The following is a 16,833-nucleotide window of genomic DNA, read 5'->3' as shown; positions in this document are numbered from 1 at the left end:
CCCTAATGACAATTAGCGTATTACACTGCAGCTATTTTTCCACTATCCACTACAACTGTTTAGTACAGTTCCATTTTTTTAATTGTATTTAGCAACAGCTGTGAAAGACAGATCCCAATGTCAGCACATTGATATCACACATCCTGGAGGAGTATGATTCATGTTTCTGGTCCTTTGGCCAAAGGAGATGAGAATCCTTTGAGAATTGCATAAGGAGGAGTGAGTGGAGTAAAACTTAAAACAAAAGTAGCCAGCTTTTGAATCAATTGTATTCCTAATGTTTATATGATGTGCTTTAACAGTTCTGCGTTTGAAATAACACCTTTTACATTGAAATGTCTCAAAGTACTTCACAGGCATTTGCTGTAATATGTAGTGAGCATGTATTTATAAACAAAGATGAAATCTTTGCCATATAGGGAGTACCAGCTCAGAACCAAGCTACTAATGATAACAATGAGTGCACAAGGTTTTAGTATAATAATGATCCAATTTGATATTGTGGCTGATCATGCCGATAAAACATCTCAATTTGCTTGACAGAATATTATTTTAAAATGCGATGAATTTTCATACGTAAGGGAATGAAGCAATGAATTTGTACACAACAATGCCCATGAACAACCATAATCAAATTTATTTTTATCTGAGGGATTGTTGGCCAGGACAATCGGAGAAACTCCCTTCTCTTTTCTCTAATAGTGCTATGAGATCATTAACATCCACCTGAACGGACCTACCCAGATTTGGTTTAAAATCTGGTCTGAAGAGCAGCACCTTCACCAATCCAGCACAACCCTAGTACCACATTATAGTGTCCGTCTAGACTGTGAGATGAAAGTCTCGATGTGGGTCTCCAACCCATCAACTTCTAATTCAGTGACGAGAGTGCCAGCATGTCAGAGATGTGTGACATGAACAGAATACAAATCATTGTTTGCTAGACAATCTGAAGATTGGGGGATTAGGCTGAGTCTGTGTTTCAAACTAATAAAATCCAAAAGTAGCCATTTCAAAGACTGATCTTGTTCTTTTAATCAACCGGGTGTCTGACACATGTGAAAACCATAAGAGTATCAAAACCGAACTGAGTATTCCACATACACTTAGAAATTCTTGTGCCTGGAATGGAATACAGACACTCTCCCCAGAGGGCCATATCCTGCTCACTTATTTGTGAGGGGTATTAGGCTCAGGTGGGCAAGAGCCAAGGCTTGGGGAACTGCTGGAGCCTAACCAGCTGAAACCAGGTTGCCATTAAAAACACTGTGTCAGGCTTCTCCTGCTTGTCAAGATAGGACCACCCTACCAATTAGGGCCTTGGCTTGAAGAATTAATAAGAGCTGGATGGAATGAAGCCCTGCCTCCAGTGATTGGTCTGCCTTTCCAAGTCCTGTTGATAAGCCATGCTGGCTGGCCAGCCATCAGCAGTAACCTGTAGTATTATGGACCCACATGGCTCAGAAACTGAATTACTGAGACCACCACAGAGGATTGATTTAGTCTTGACATTCCATTGGCAATGTGACAGTTCACAAATTATCTAATATTCTTAGTTAATCTGACCTTACAAGATGCTTAAATTACAATTACAAGTTTGTAGCATGTTCCACATTGGGAGAAAGAATTCTCAAAGAATTTCACACAGTTGACTGTGAGTGCAGATGAAAAGATAGATGCTAAGGCTGATTTTGAAGGCAGGGAGGGAAGAAGTGGGGGGTAAGCTTGAGTTATTCTGGAAGCATCTACTGCCTGTGGTTTGCATCCATGCATCAATCAACTGAATTTTTCAAACATAAGAAGATAATAATAATCCTTCCATTTGACATAGCATCTTTTCATGTGATCGAAATGTCTCAAACAATTTCACAGGATTTCACTGCAGAGTGCAGTGACCAGGTATTTTGTATGTGAATGTAATATTTTTCTTCTGAGCAGATGAGATTTTGCTTGGATCAACAAAGGAAAGTGCCGCATGAGATTAGTTTAAAGATCTGTACTACATAAGCTAGGTGAAGTTGATTAAAATTGTTAAAGAAATGTAGAAAGATTAGTGAGTGAGTCAAGAAAAATACCTTTTGATTCAAATATATAACATTTCCATTGATGCCCTTTAATTTGTGTTGAAATTATTAAATAATTAAATAGTGGATTTGTACACAAAATGCCAAACTGAGGATAGATTAAATAATTAAAGAAAATGAATCATGACAGAAGGAGAAAGACTAATAAACTTTTACAAAACAAGTGGTCTATTTAAAATAGATTCAAAATAGGCCGCAGTAAAATAATCTGTTTTGGTTCATAACAGTGAACTTTTCTCTCTCAGGTGTTTCACTTACAAAATACACAGTTACTACACTTTACAGTAAATCTAATGAAGTGGTGTGAGACTTCCTCCCGAATGTGAAAGGCGTTATATCAAATGCAAGGGTTATTATATAATTAATGTATAACATTGAGTTTACACAATGGTCTGAACCTTTGTTTTTGGTTATCACTGCACTTTTGGTCACTGTCGTGTTCCTTCAGTACAATATGAACATTTTAATGAATTCATACATGCTCTTTCTACAGTACCTGTTACTCTTAGATTAGTACTGTGTGTCACAAAGTTTCACACAGATTTATTTTATTTCTTGTTTTTTTTATTCTATCGTTTCTTTCATTATCCAAACATCCGCTCAGACCAATACTCTTAATGATTCTATTCATTCTACCATGAAGGATATGATTTATTATTATTATAAACAGAATTCCATTACAACTTGCATTTCAAAAATGTATTCAATCTGACGTTTCCCTAAGGCTATTACATACTCCTGCGGTGTGTGTAGGCGTATTCTATCTAACTCACAGTGCCATACCCTTGTACTACTGGAGTGACTTTATTTGGTTCTCACTGAGTAACAATTAGACTTCTGAACCATATCTAATTATAGGCCATGAACTAGAGTAACTAACACATTCGCATATTTCAAAATAATGACAGAATGTTTGTTTCCTGTTATAACAAAAAGCCAGCTGAAACCCACTGGGGACTTTAATGTTCACATTCACGAATGATTCCTTTTGGCATCTGTGAGGAAATTTATTGCTCATATTTAAATAAGGAAAACTTTGCTGAACCCTGCAAGAATTCAGTTGACACAATAAGCCACAAATTCCCATGTATGAATATTGGTTCTGCATCAGACAATATTCTGGGTGCTGTTTTTTTCCTGATTTGCTCGTGAATAATGAAGCAACATTTCCAGGCTCAACTGCTGGTCAAGGGGCTGCAGGTTCAGTAACAGTTACTGATCGATTTCCATGTCTGAAATCGGTGGTAGGGAAAATTCAAGAAGCCTTAATTAAGGATGTTGTAATGGGATACCTGGAGGATCACAATATGATTAGACAGAGTCAACATGGCTTTACAAAAGGGAAGTCATGCTCAACAAATCTTTTAGATTTTTTTGAGGACATATCAAGTAGATTAGATAGGGGGGAATCAGTGGATGTAGTGTATTTAGATTTCCAAAAGGCATTCGATGAGGTGCTGCATAAAAGGTTGATTCACAAGATTAGGGCCCATGGAATTAAGGGGAATATATTAGCATGGATTGAAGAATGGCTAACGGGAAGAAAACAAAGAGTAGGGATAAACGGGTCCTTCTCAGATTGGCAGGATGTGACTAGTGGAGTGCCACAAGGATCAGTGCTTGGGCCTCAGCTATTTACTATCTACATCAATGATCTAGATGAGGACATCAAACTTAATATATCCAAATTTGCGGATGACACTAAACTAGGAGGGAGAGTAAACACCGAGGATGAGATTAAAAAAATGCAATGAGATATAGATAGGCTAGGTAAGTGGGCAAATAAGTGGCAGATGAAGTAAAATGTAGGGAAGTGTGAGGTCATCCACCTAGGTGGCAAAAACAGTAGAGCAGATTATTTTTTAGAAGGTGAGAGACTAGATAGTGTTAGCGTTCAGAGATACTTTGGGTGTCCTTGTACACCAGTTACAAAAAGTTAGTTTGCAGGTACAGCAAGCAGTTAGGAAGGCTAACGGTATGTTGGCATTTGTTACAAAAGGGTTAGAATATAAATGCAATCCCATTTACCTGGCCTTTTCCCAATACTGAGGACATGAGTGATGGAATAGCAGAAGCATAATTTGAAATAAGGAACAGCAGCAAAGGATTGGACGGTGGCAAATCTTATATCCCTATCTAGGAAATGAAAAAGGGATAGTTAAGTAATAATAATAATAATGCTTGCATTTGATATAGCACCTTATCTCGTCTTCAAGATGTCTTAAAGCGCTTCACAGAATATACTGTAAAGTGAATTGACTGTATATTTTGTGAGCGTAACGTGGCAGCCAATTGTACATAGCCATGTCCCACAAACAGTCGTGGAGTGAAGTGACTATTTTTTTTTGGAAGGAATTTCAAAAGTTCAACAGTAAACTGCTATTTTCTCGACTTACTCCACATTTAACACCAAATTAAAATGAATTGTCTGATCATCCCATTGTTGTCTATGGGATGTTGCTGACATAGCTATCCTGTTTGCTTATGTAATAATGTTCACTTCCATTCTTCTCCATTATTTTCTGTAAAGCACTTTGAGTTTTGCGCTCTGGGATGCTACTCTGCATGTGCGGTACTGTATAAATGCAAGTTTTTGTTGTTTTAACATGAAAGACACTACATAAATGTAAGCTGTTACTGTTGGTGGAGAGTGTATTAATGGAAAATATTAGTAAACATTTAAAAAGTAATGGATGAATCACGGTTGCTAACATAGATAAAGGGTAGATTGCAGTTGACCAATTTGGTTTAAAATTTTGAAGCAGTTATGAAGCATATCAATTGGACGAATGGAGTAGATATCATTCAGTTGATTTTGAAAAAAAAGACAGCTGATATAGTGCTGTATAAACAATTTCTCATGAAGATTAAGGCCCATGTAGTTAAAGTTGAAAGATGTTAAAGTTAAAATGACGTTATGGATACAGGATTGCTTAAGGGTCAGGAAATAGAAGTAAGATTTTTCGAATTGGAATGTGCACAGCCAAACTTTTATTCTCCATATGTGTATAAATGGTTTGGACATGAGCATAATGAGAATATAGATAGGATATGGACAGATATGTGCCAAATTAAATTCAACATGGATAAAAGTAACAATAACAACAACTTGCAATTATATGGTGCCCTGCAGGATAGTATATCGCTTAACAATGGCGGAGTTTGACCTCAAGTAAGGGAGAGGGGGAGGTGACCGTAAGCAGTCGAAAAGAAAGGTCAACAGGTGTGATCTTAAGAAGAGAAGGAAGAGGCAAGGTGGAGGGATTGAGTTAGAGAGTTCCATAATTTTAGGAAGTATTGGTTGAAAGCATAGATGTTGATGGTAGAGTGGAGGGGATGAGGGACGTGCAGGAGGCTGCAGCCAGCTGATTGAAGGTGACGGGTAGTGTAGTATCAAAGAGGTAGGGAGGTACCAGGGCATGAAGTGATTTGTACATGAGTGTGAGGAGCTTGAAATTGATCTGTTCTGCAATAGGGAGTCAGTGGAGGCTGCAAAGGACTGGGGTAATGGGTGTACGGAGTTTGGTGTGGGCGAGGATATGTGCGGCGGAGTGTCGAATTAATGTAATTGAATTTTATGAATGGTGGAGAGATGGGTGAGGAGGGCATTGGAATTATCAAGGCGTGAGGTGACGAGTGGTTGGGTTAAGAGTCTCGCTGTGTTTGGTGTGAGGTATGTATTGAGATGGGTTGTAGGCGGGCAATGTGGCCCAGGTTGAGGAAAGCAGTCCTTTGTCAGGGACTGCATGTGGTGTAGGAAGGTCAGCTGGGGAACAAACCTCCGGATACTGCAGTACATTTGGGGGAAAAAAAACATGGAATGTAAATATAGCCTCAGTAGTAAAATTCTCCAAAGAATGGAGTATAATTGGAATCTGTGGTGCAGATTCTCTGACCTTTAACTGCTAAATCATATTTGGGAAAAGCCATTAAAAAGGAAAATGTTTTCCTATGTATCCTGTTAGAACAAGAATGGAACAGAAGCAAATCATGAATGGGAGTCATGTATAGAATTTGATCCTCTGCTAATTTGATCCTCTGCAACCTCTGCAACCTAACAGAAGTTTATGATCTGAGGAGAAATTGGAGAAAGCCTACCCTATGGTGAAGACAATACAACAACAACAATTTGCATCTATATAACGCCCCTCATGCAGGAATAGCGCCCCAGAGTGCTTGACAGTAGCACAATGCTGAGCTAGGGGGAGGGGGGGACGTGACCATAGGCACGGTCGAAAAGGAAGGTCTTCAGGCATGATCTGAAGATGGGGAAGGAAGGGTCAAGGCGGAGGGATAGATGAAGAGTGTTCCAGAGTTTTGGGACATAGTGGCTGAGAGCGTGGCCACCGATGGTGTAATGGAGGGCATGAGGGACATGCAGGAGACATATAATATATATTATATAATAATAATATAATATATTACATATATGATAGTATTGGTTTCAGCTTGCAATAGAAATAGGATTGACACACTTTTTTGTGTTTTGTTTTGCAATTTTTTCTTGGCTCCCCTGAACCCGTTTTATTATGCATGCTTCTGCATTCACCGTGCAGTGTAAGCGTTCATCTAGAAAATACAGTCACTGCAATTTACAGTAAATCCTGCGAAGCTCTTTAAGGTGTCCTCCTGACATGAAAGGCGTTATATCAAGGATTATTATACTCTCACCCTCTCGCTTATCTTACCATTTTTGTGAAATTAATCTTTTATTTCTTAATCTCCCTTTAAAATGTTCCCATCTGTAGAGGGATCTTACCTTGAAGTATTGATTATCAGAAAGAAATTAAATTCCTCCAATGTGCCTATGGCAAAGCACCTTCCGTATATCTGACTAACAAGTGAATATTCTCCTCCAATGTTCTGAACTTCAAAGACTGTTGTCCAATGGAACGGAATCTGAACCTTTACCTTTAACAAAGCAAATTTTAAAAATACTCTCTTTCCTTCTCCTTCCCATTGCCTTTGCTTGTTCTGCTGCTGCCTCTGGGGACATGGTGACACTAGTATAAAAACTCATATGTCATATTCCTACTGTTAATGTATTATTATTATATTATATATATATGTTCCTACTGACCTCAGTTGTCCCCACTGGTCCTTTACAGCCAACAGATTTTGTTGTTGTTTGTTGCTATGTTGCTCGTTAATGTACTGTGGTCTTCAGTGACTTCAGTCTGGAGATGAAACACTGATTCTTGGAGTTTGTGGCTGGGCGGCTGCCTTTAATCCTAATTCCTAATTGAGGTTTAGCAGGCTTGATCTGTGGCTAAAATTTTTTGTGAATTTTGTTGTCTGAATGAAATGCCCCCAAGGGGCAGTGAACAAGAGAATGTAACAATGCAAATAGTGGCTTGAAGTTAATCTAGCTCTAATTATGATTGTAAAATGTCATGTTATGATTTTTTTGCTGTTGTAATGGATTTTGTAATAATCTCTTTTTTTAATTAATAATAAATAGTAATAATTTGGTCACTCAATCCACGACTGTTTGTGGGACACTGCTGTGCACAAATGGCTGCTGTGTTTTGTCCACAAAGTATACAGTCAATTCATATTACAGTATATTCTGTGAAGCGCTTTGAGAAGTCTTGAAGACGTGGTAAGGTGCTATATCAAATGCAAGGATTATTATTATTATTATTATTTTGTGTTGACGAGAGTCGATGTGTGAATGTCAGAGGGGTTCATTTTATCTTGAATCACTTATTTGCTGGGATTCCTGTTGATTTAGCCACCGTCATTGATCGGATCTTGTGTAAGAATACCAGAAATACAGGCGTTTTTATGCAATCCTTTTTTCCCAGCAGTTCTCAACAGGCTACGTCTGCAGCAGTTACTTTGCCTACAAAATCTACAGTTACTAAACTTTACAGTACACAGTGAAGCATTTTGAGACATAAAATCCAAGGATTATTATTATTTTTGGAGCTGTAATGACAGCACCCTCCTGGTCTCTCCAGCTCCACTATTCACAAAATCCAATTAATTAAAAACTCCACTGCTCATATCCTCACCCATACCAAAATCTGTACTCCCATTCCTCTAGTCCTTGCCAGACTCCACTTACAGAATGGATCAAATTTAAGATCCTCACACTCATGTACAAATCACTTCATACCCCGGGCACCTCCGACCCATTCTGTCACCAGCCACCTTTGCTCAGTTGCCTCCTGCCCCCTCATGTTCCTTGTCCTTTTTGCTCCATCGTCAGTGGCTTTGCTTTCAGCCACTCTCTCCCTCATCCCTCCACCTTGCCTTCTCCTTCCCTGACCAGATTATACCTGAAGACCTTCCTCTTTGATCATGCTTAAGGTCACCTCCTCCCTCCCTTGGCGTCACTGTTAACAGCTCTGAGATGCTACCCCGTGTGAATGCTGCTACATAAATGCAAGTTGTTGTTATTGTTATTCTTTTGTACCCGTTTTACCACAGTTCTACTAGTAAACTGCTTGCTCTGGATTACATTCATCTTTAATAAATTTAAGGTCTGCTCTTTGACACCCAAGTGCCATTTAAGAACTTCATAGACATGTTGGCTGGTCACTAGAATTGAAGTTAAGGGAAGCAGAGCTAGTGCAAAACTGGAAATATTTGCATTTTACTTGCACCCTACTTGTTTTAAGTCAAATCGATCCTGCAAAGCTGTTGCAGAATTTGCATTGATTCAATGTATTTTGTAACTTGACTTTAATACCCTGCAATATTTAGTCAGAAAATATTGAAGTTACATGAGAAGGTAGTATCAGGTTTCTGCCAAGCTTGTATAAGCTATCTCGTTGTTCTAGAAATGGAGCCGAGGCGGTAGCAAGGAATTATAATGCAGATTCCGCATTTTGTTAACGGTGATGTATTGTCGCCAGTTCTGTGCAGAGATCGATGGAAGAAGCAAAGCTTGGAACGAGTTGATAAGCATTGCAATCTTGCAAAACACAAACCATTCTATCTGGGCAATGTTATAAAATTTCCACCAAACTAAATTTCCTTTAATAGATAATAGCACTTCCCCATCAAAACCACTTGGGACTTTCCAAACCACCTCAAGTGCTGGAAATAGATTGTGTTGTGTGGACTTAATTTAACAAGTATGCAAATATGAAGTATTTGCTTTACATTTTGGTCCTCATTTAAGAACTGTAGTCAGGTTTAAAGCTTTTTGTGAAATTTCTGATTTTTTTTGCTTGAAAGGCCAAACCTGTCACACTACAGTTCCACATTCATTTATTTCTTGTCAAAAGACTGGTTGTGTAGTCTAACAAAGATGTTCATATCCATGTCTGTCCTGTCTTTATGGTTAACAGTTAATAGTTTCTCCCGGTGCCCTGGCCAGCAATTCCCCGAATAAAATTGGTCATTCACTTCATAGCTGTTTGACGGATATTACTGTGTGTAAATTGGCTGCCGTATTTGCCTACAAAATGCACAGACACCACACTTCACAGTACATCTTGTGAAATGCTTTGAGACATCCTTCAGTTGTGAAAGACTCAATAGCAAATGTAATGTAAGTACTATTATTACAATTTATTTTTTAATTCAAGATTTTTGTTTGTGCCAGATAAAGGGAAATTTCCATACATGTGTGAAACTCTTGAATAATTTGGGTTGGATATTTTTAAATATAGTGATGGGATTCAGCATGTTTCAGACACCCAGCTGACCAAAAAGAAGATTAATTTTTACACCAAAGAATATTGACTGTGGCTTATGTTCTCCTTTTAGATTCTAAAGGGGCTTTTGTGATGACAAATTCCAGGCTGGTGAAGGGCTACCTGGTTTTCTTAGCATACTAGGTTGCAGTTCAAAACAGTTTAAGAAAAAATCAAATCAATGCATACATTTTTAATAATTCTTTACGTTTCACCACAAGAGCTGCACAGCTTCAGTTTGAATGCTGCTATTGAGATGAAAGTCGTTTTTTGACTTTGCACTGTCCTTGAAGTTACACAAACCAATAGAATAGCTTGTTGTTCTTGAATTTTTATTTCTCCATGGAACAGGCACCCAGGGAGAACTTTAACTAACTTTAGTTTTGAAAGCAACAAAACTTGCAGCAGTAGGAATTTTGCTTAGTTTCCTTTCAATCTATCATTTATTCACATTGTTTGCAAAGGCTGCCAAAACCCTTGTTCACTCCTTCATCACATCCAGGATTAATTTTCCAATGCCCTACTCAATGGACTTTTCAGCTGCTCCCCACACAGGCTGCAGATTATGCAGAACTCTGCAACTTGTGTTTTCTCTAGCACAAGGCTCTGTGACCCTATTGCTCCCATTTTAGCCTAATTCCACTGGTTCTCCATTCCCCCAGCACTTTGAATTCAAGATCCTTGTTCTCTCCTTTAAATTCCTTCACAGCCTCACCCCATTCTGCAACCTACTTTAACTGACTGCTTCCTTCGTTCAGTGAACACCGGCCTGTTTCATGTCCCCGGCCTGCCCACCCCACCATCAGTGGGCCAGTTTCATCCATTCTGTCACTGTTTGATTTCCATGTGTAGGTGGGATACATGGAAATCTCAGCTTGGTTTGTATCCTCTTTAGCATTGTGATTTTCAGTGCTTCGGGACATCCTCCTGATGTGAATGGCGCTCTATAAATGTCATTTTGTTGTTGTTGATGGGATTCCGCATGTGTGAGATACCTGGCTGACAAAAAATAGTTCTCTGAAGCTCCATCCCAGAGTCCCTCCAATCCACTTCATTCCTCCTGATTTTTAAAATCTGCATTAAGACTCACCTTTTGAGTACGCTTTATCCACTCTTTTAAGCACTCCACTATGATATGCTGTGCACAGGAAGTGATGTTACTGAAGAACTGGTGACCTAGAAAGTGGCCTCTTTTTTACCATGGGGTTCAATTATAAGTAATAAAAATAATAATCCTTGCATTTGATATAGCACTTTATCATGTCTTTGAGACGTCTCAAAGCGCTTCACAGAATATGCTGTAAAGTGAATTTACTGTATATTTGTGGGCGAAATGCGGCAGCCAATTGCGCACAGCAGTATCCCACAAACAGTCGTGGATTGAGTCTACACTGCAACCATGTCATCATCAAGTTTGTACTGTGGGTTGTAACACAGCTATGTTGTACTTTATTATGCAGAATTGTAAAATATTCATAAAATCACTCTTAATTTGGAAGTCGGTTGTATGAAGAATCACAGTAAACCAATTAACTAAATTTAGGAATACATTAGAATATACAGCACAGAAACAGGCCATTTGGCCCAACTGGTCTACACCAGTGTTTATGCTGCACATGAGCCTCCTCCTGGCCTTCCTCAAGCATAACCTTCTATTCCTTTCTCCCTCATGTACCCATCTAGCTTACCCTTAAATACATCTATGCTATTTGCCTCAACAACTCCTTGTGGTAGCATGTTCCACATTCCCACTACTCTCTCTGTGAAGAAATTTCTTCTATCTTCCCTATTTGATCTATTTGTGACTATTTTATATTGATGGCCCCTGGTTTTGGTCTCCCCCACAAGTGGAAACATCTTCCCTATGTCTACCCTATCAAAACCTCTCATCATTTTAAAAACTTCTATCAGGTCACCCTTTACCCTCCTTACTTTAAGAGAAAAGTGTCCAAGTATGTTCAGCCTTTCCTGATAGGTATAACCTCTCAGTTCTGGGATCATCCTTGTGAATCTCCTTTGCACCCTCTCCAGTGCCTCTACGTCCCTTCTATAATGTGGAGACCAGAACTGCACAGTATTCTAAGTGTGGTCCAACCAAGATTCTATAAAAGTTTACCATAACTTCCCTGCTTTTCATTTCTATACCTCTAGAAATGAATCCCAATGCCTGATTTGCTTTTTTATGGCCTTATTAACCTGCATTGCTACTTTTAGTGAATTGTTTTTGTTTACCCCTAGATCTCTTTACTCCTCTACCTCATTTAGGTTTTTATTTTCCAGGATGTATGTGACTTCCTTATTCCTTCTACCAAAATGTACCACCTCACACTTTCCTACATTGAAATGCATTTGCCATTTAAATGCCCACTAAGCAAGTTTATTAATGTCTTGCTGTAATTTGTTGCAGTCCTCCTCTGTATTAACTACTCTCCCAATTTGGTGTCATCCCCAAATTTTGAAATTGTATTGCCGATTCCCAAATCCAAATCATTAATGTATATTGTGAACAACAGTGGTCCCAATACCGATCCTTGTGGAACGTCTCTGCCAGTCTGAGTAGCTGCCCTTTACCCCTACTCTCTGTTTTCTGTTTTGTAGCCTGTTTGCTATCCATTCTGCTATTTTTCTCCTGACTCCACATACTCTGACCTTATTCATTAGTCTATTATGTGGTACCTTATCGAATCCCTTTTGGAAATCTAAATATTTTACATCTACCGCATTCCCTTGTTTCCTCTTTCTGTTACCCCTTCAAAGAATTCAATGAGGTTGGCCAAAGCATGACCTTCCTTTTTGAAATCTGTGCTGACGATTCTTATTATGTTTTCCATTTCCAGATGTTTTTCTATTACCTCCTTCAGTAAGGGATTCCATTATCTTTCCCACTACCGATGTTAAGCTGACAGGTCTATAGTTCCCTAGGCTTGTTCTATCTCCCTTTTTAAATATAGGTATGACATTAGCTATCCTCCAGTTCTCTGGCACTACACCCTTTTCTAATGAGTTATTATATATGTGTAATAATGCCTCTGCTATCTCTTCCCTCGATTCCTTTAATATACGCGGATGCAATCCATCTGGACCAGGGGTTTTATCTTCTCGGAGTTTCGTTAGTTTTTTGATTATATCTCCCCCTTGTATCTTAGCAGTCTTAGTGTTTCTAGCTCTCAGTCTTCCATCTCCCGTACCCTTGTCTCCACAGCCTGGGATGGCCCCATCTCCCGTATCCTTGTCTCCGCGACCCGAGACGGTCCCGTTCACAAAGTTAACGGAACTCTTATACCAATGTTCATCCAATCATGGTGCGGACATTAGATCACCTGGTCGAAATCATGCCGGGTGTACGTGAGCACCTCATGGGGTGTACGTGCCTCAGTACCCATACACATTGTCCTTAAGACCCCTGTTATCTGATCTAATTGTCTAAGATAGAGGATTGATCAGTTTAGGACTGTATCTGGTGCTCATTATTTTGTGGTGTGGGATCATTAGTACATTCGTTTAAGTGTCTGGTTATTTCTTATCAGTATCCCGGGATGGTACCAAAGTCCTCTAGTTTAAGCAACTTGCTCATTAATTGCTATTCTTGAGGGTTGCCTTCTGTCGGTTGGCAGGCCCTGTCAGAATCTAGCGACTTATTGCTCAGTCGAGATCCTGTGTCGACTTATTATTATTATAGATGATTCACCCTGAACTTTCTACTTCTCAAGGTACCAGCTGATTTCTGAGAGCAAAACTACACATCTGCTGCACCGAGAGACTCAGACATGTCAAGTTCATCAGCAATACATGGTAGAGTGTCTTGGATACCCAATTGCTTTTGGCGTGTTTCTGTCTGCTTATTCATGCTACCAGCAATGATTTTGAATCAGCATGAAGTGCACTGAAGCATTTCTTTAAACAGTAACAATGCACAAGCTGAACTTTTCTACAAAGATTAGCTTCAAGGTGAATCACAGAATCATAGAATTAGACAGCACAGAAGGAGGCCATTCGGCCCATTGGGTCTGTGCCGGCTCTTTGAAAAGAGCTATCCAATTCAATCCCACTCCCCTGTTTTCTCCCCATAGCCCTGCAAACTTGTCCTCCCCAAATAATTATCTACTCTCTTAATAGTTATTATCGAATCGGCTTCCACCACCCTTTCAGGCAATGCATTCTAGAACCGAACAACTCGCTTCGTGAAAAAATTTCTCCTTTTTTAAAAATGACAACTATTTTAAATCGGTGTCCTCAGATTACCAACCCACCCATCAGTGGAAATAATTTCTCCTTGTTCACCCTATTGAATCCCCTCATAATTTTGAAAACTTCTATTAACTTTCCTCTTAACCTTCTCTGTTCCAAGAAGAATAATCCTTGCTTTTCTAGCCTCTCCTCACAACTGAAGTCCCTCATTCCTGGTACCATCCTGGTAAACCTCCTTTGCAATCTCTCCAATGCCTTGACATCCTTCCTAGAATGTGGGGCCCAGAACTGAACACAGAACTCTAGCTGAGTACTTTAGAGAAAGCTGTGGTTTGGGAATGATGTTGGCTGATGCTTGTTGCTTAATCAGCTGTGTAATTTTTTTACCCACAGCATGTTAAAAGACATGTTGAATAACTCAACATGGAGGACGAAGAACTCACTCTGTCTGATTGGAACGAGCAACATATAGTGATTGAGTAATAAAGCTTTCATGTCGGAAGCTGGAACTCATATAGTCTAAGCTTTTTCAGAACTCTGCAGCTCGTGTACTGTCCCGCACCAGGCTTCGGGACCACATCACTCCCACCCTCGCTCGCCTCCACTGGCTCCCCATCCCCCAGAGGATCGATTTCAAGATCCTCATCCTCACCTACAAGGCCATTCACAGCCTTGCTCCCTCCTACCTCTCCGATCTACTATCCCCCTACCTACCTGCCCGTACCCTCCGTTGCTCTGTCTCCGGTCTGCTCCACATCCCCCGCCCCAACCGCCCTACCATCGGTGGTCGGGCCTTCAGCCTCTCAGCCCCCAGGCTCTGGAACTCTATCCCCCAGTGCCTTCGCCGCCTCCTCCCTTTCCTCCTTCAAGGCCGGTCTCAAGACCTTTCTCTTTGACCGTGCCTTCAGCTCCCCTCTTGACTCTCTACCCCCTCCTCGCTCTCTCCCTTCCCTCCCCTCACCTTGACCATTTCCCCCCTGCTCGGGTCCTGATCCAACTATACAGCACCTTGGGACGTCCTCCCGACATGAAAGGCGCTCTATAAATGGAATCTTGTTGTTGTTGTAAGCTGCATAATAATAATCCTTGCATTGATATTGCACCTTATCAAGTCTTCGAGTTGTCTTAAAGCGCTTTGCAGAATGTACTGTAAAGTGAATTGACTGTGTATTTTCTGGGCGAAACACGGCAGCCAATTGTACACAGCAGTGTCCCACAACCAGTTGTGGATCGAGGCAGTGCATTGCTGGAGGTGTGTTGCATCGTTTGGAAGTGCTGTCCTTCAAATGAACAGGCAAACAGGGCCTCAGTTGAAAATTTCATCCAAAAACACAACACTTTTGATAATACAAGTATCCCCCAGTACTGTACTGGAGTGTCACCAACAACAACAACAACTTGCATGAATTATTATTAATTAATTAATTAATTAATAATTAACATTATTCATGTTGATAGTGTCCCAGAGCACTTAATAGTGGTGGAGCTTGACATTGAGTCGGGGAGAAAAAGGAGGTGACCATAGGCATGGTAAAAGAGGAAGGTCTTCAGGTGTGATCTGAAGATGGGAAAGGAGAGGGTAAGGTGGAGGGATTAAGATAGAGAATGCCAGGGATATGAAAGCCCGTGTCAAAATAGACTATGAGCTCAAAGTTCTAACTTGGGACTTGACTTGACTTGAACCCACAACCTTCTGACTCAGAGATGAGAGTGCTATCAAATAAACTGATTATTATTGCTTAACCATAATACCTCATGTGCAAAAGATAGAACATAATGTTTTTCGCAAGGAATAATTTACTGAAACTGTTACTAAAGTACATTGCACAATATTCTCTACTTTTATACAGATTAGTTTACTGTTGATCGACTTCCCCACTTTGTATCTGGCTTGGAACTGCCTGTTATGGAAAAGTAACAAACTAGCAAATGTTTGTGAGAAATAAATCTCTGTAAATAACTTAGCGAGATTTCCAAATCTAGTTACAGGAAACAATTGTAAATTGTTCTCATTAACACCCAGACACATTCAGATTCCAAACTGAGCCATTTGGATCAATATTGAAAACTTCTATTTGGCCAGATTCAGATCAAAGTTGCATCCTTTGATTTGAAATATAGTGGATTAAATGTGTATGCTATCAGTTTCCTTCCTTCATGGTGTGTTGTAGTCAAACATCTGTCAACTGCAGTTTGAGAGACACAGCAATAAGCTTTTTGAAATGTATTTTCCAATTACTGTTGGGTCTGTATGTGTCAGGATCTGTTACGCTTTCTGGATATACCTGTTGGGATCTCCCCAATAACGACTGATGATGACCATCAGTGCATTACATATCCTTGTCTCCATACGTAGTAATAATAATAACAGGAGGACAAAGAGATTCACAGGATTTACTGTGAAGTGGAGTGACTGTGGATTTGTGGACGAATGTAGCAGTTAATTTGCACGAACTAATTCTCACAAACAGCCATTGTAAACGTAAATGACTAGAGGATTGTTGGCCATGACACTGGGAACAACTCCCTTCTCATTTTGAATAGTGCCTTGGGATGTTTAACACACTGAACAGGCAGACGGGACCTTGGTTTAAAGTCTCATCTGGAGGATTGCACCTCCAACAATGCAACATCACTTCAATGGAGTCTTTACGCAGACAATGTGAGTTCAAGTACCAATGTGGGGCTTGAACCCACAATCTTCTGACTCAGACATAGACTGACACATATATCTCCTGTGGACAAAGGACAAACCTCCTGGGGATTTTACTGTTGAATATTGTGTGGAACAAGTTGGGACCATGTAATCATGCAAAGGAAAAAAAGAGGACAAGGATGTGTAATGCAAAGAATGTTGGATACATATTCTGTAGATTTGTTTCATGGACCTTTCAGTTGGCAAGGAGAACCTT

This window comes from Callorhinchus milii, unplaced genomic scaffold (genome assembly GCF_018977255.1).
Source record: "Callorhinchus milii isolate IMCB2004 unplaced genomic scaffold, IMCB_Cmil_1.0 Scaffold3, whole genome shotgun sequence".
Lineage (NCBI taxonomy): Eukaryota > Metazoa > Chordata > Chondrichthyes > Chimaeriformes > Callorhinchidae > Callorhinchus > Callorhinchus milii.
This window is presented reverse-complemented; position numbering follows the sequence as displayed.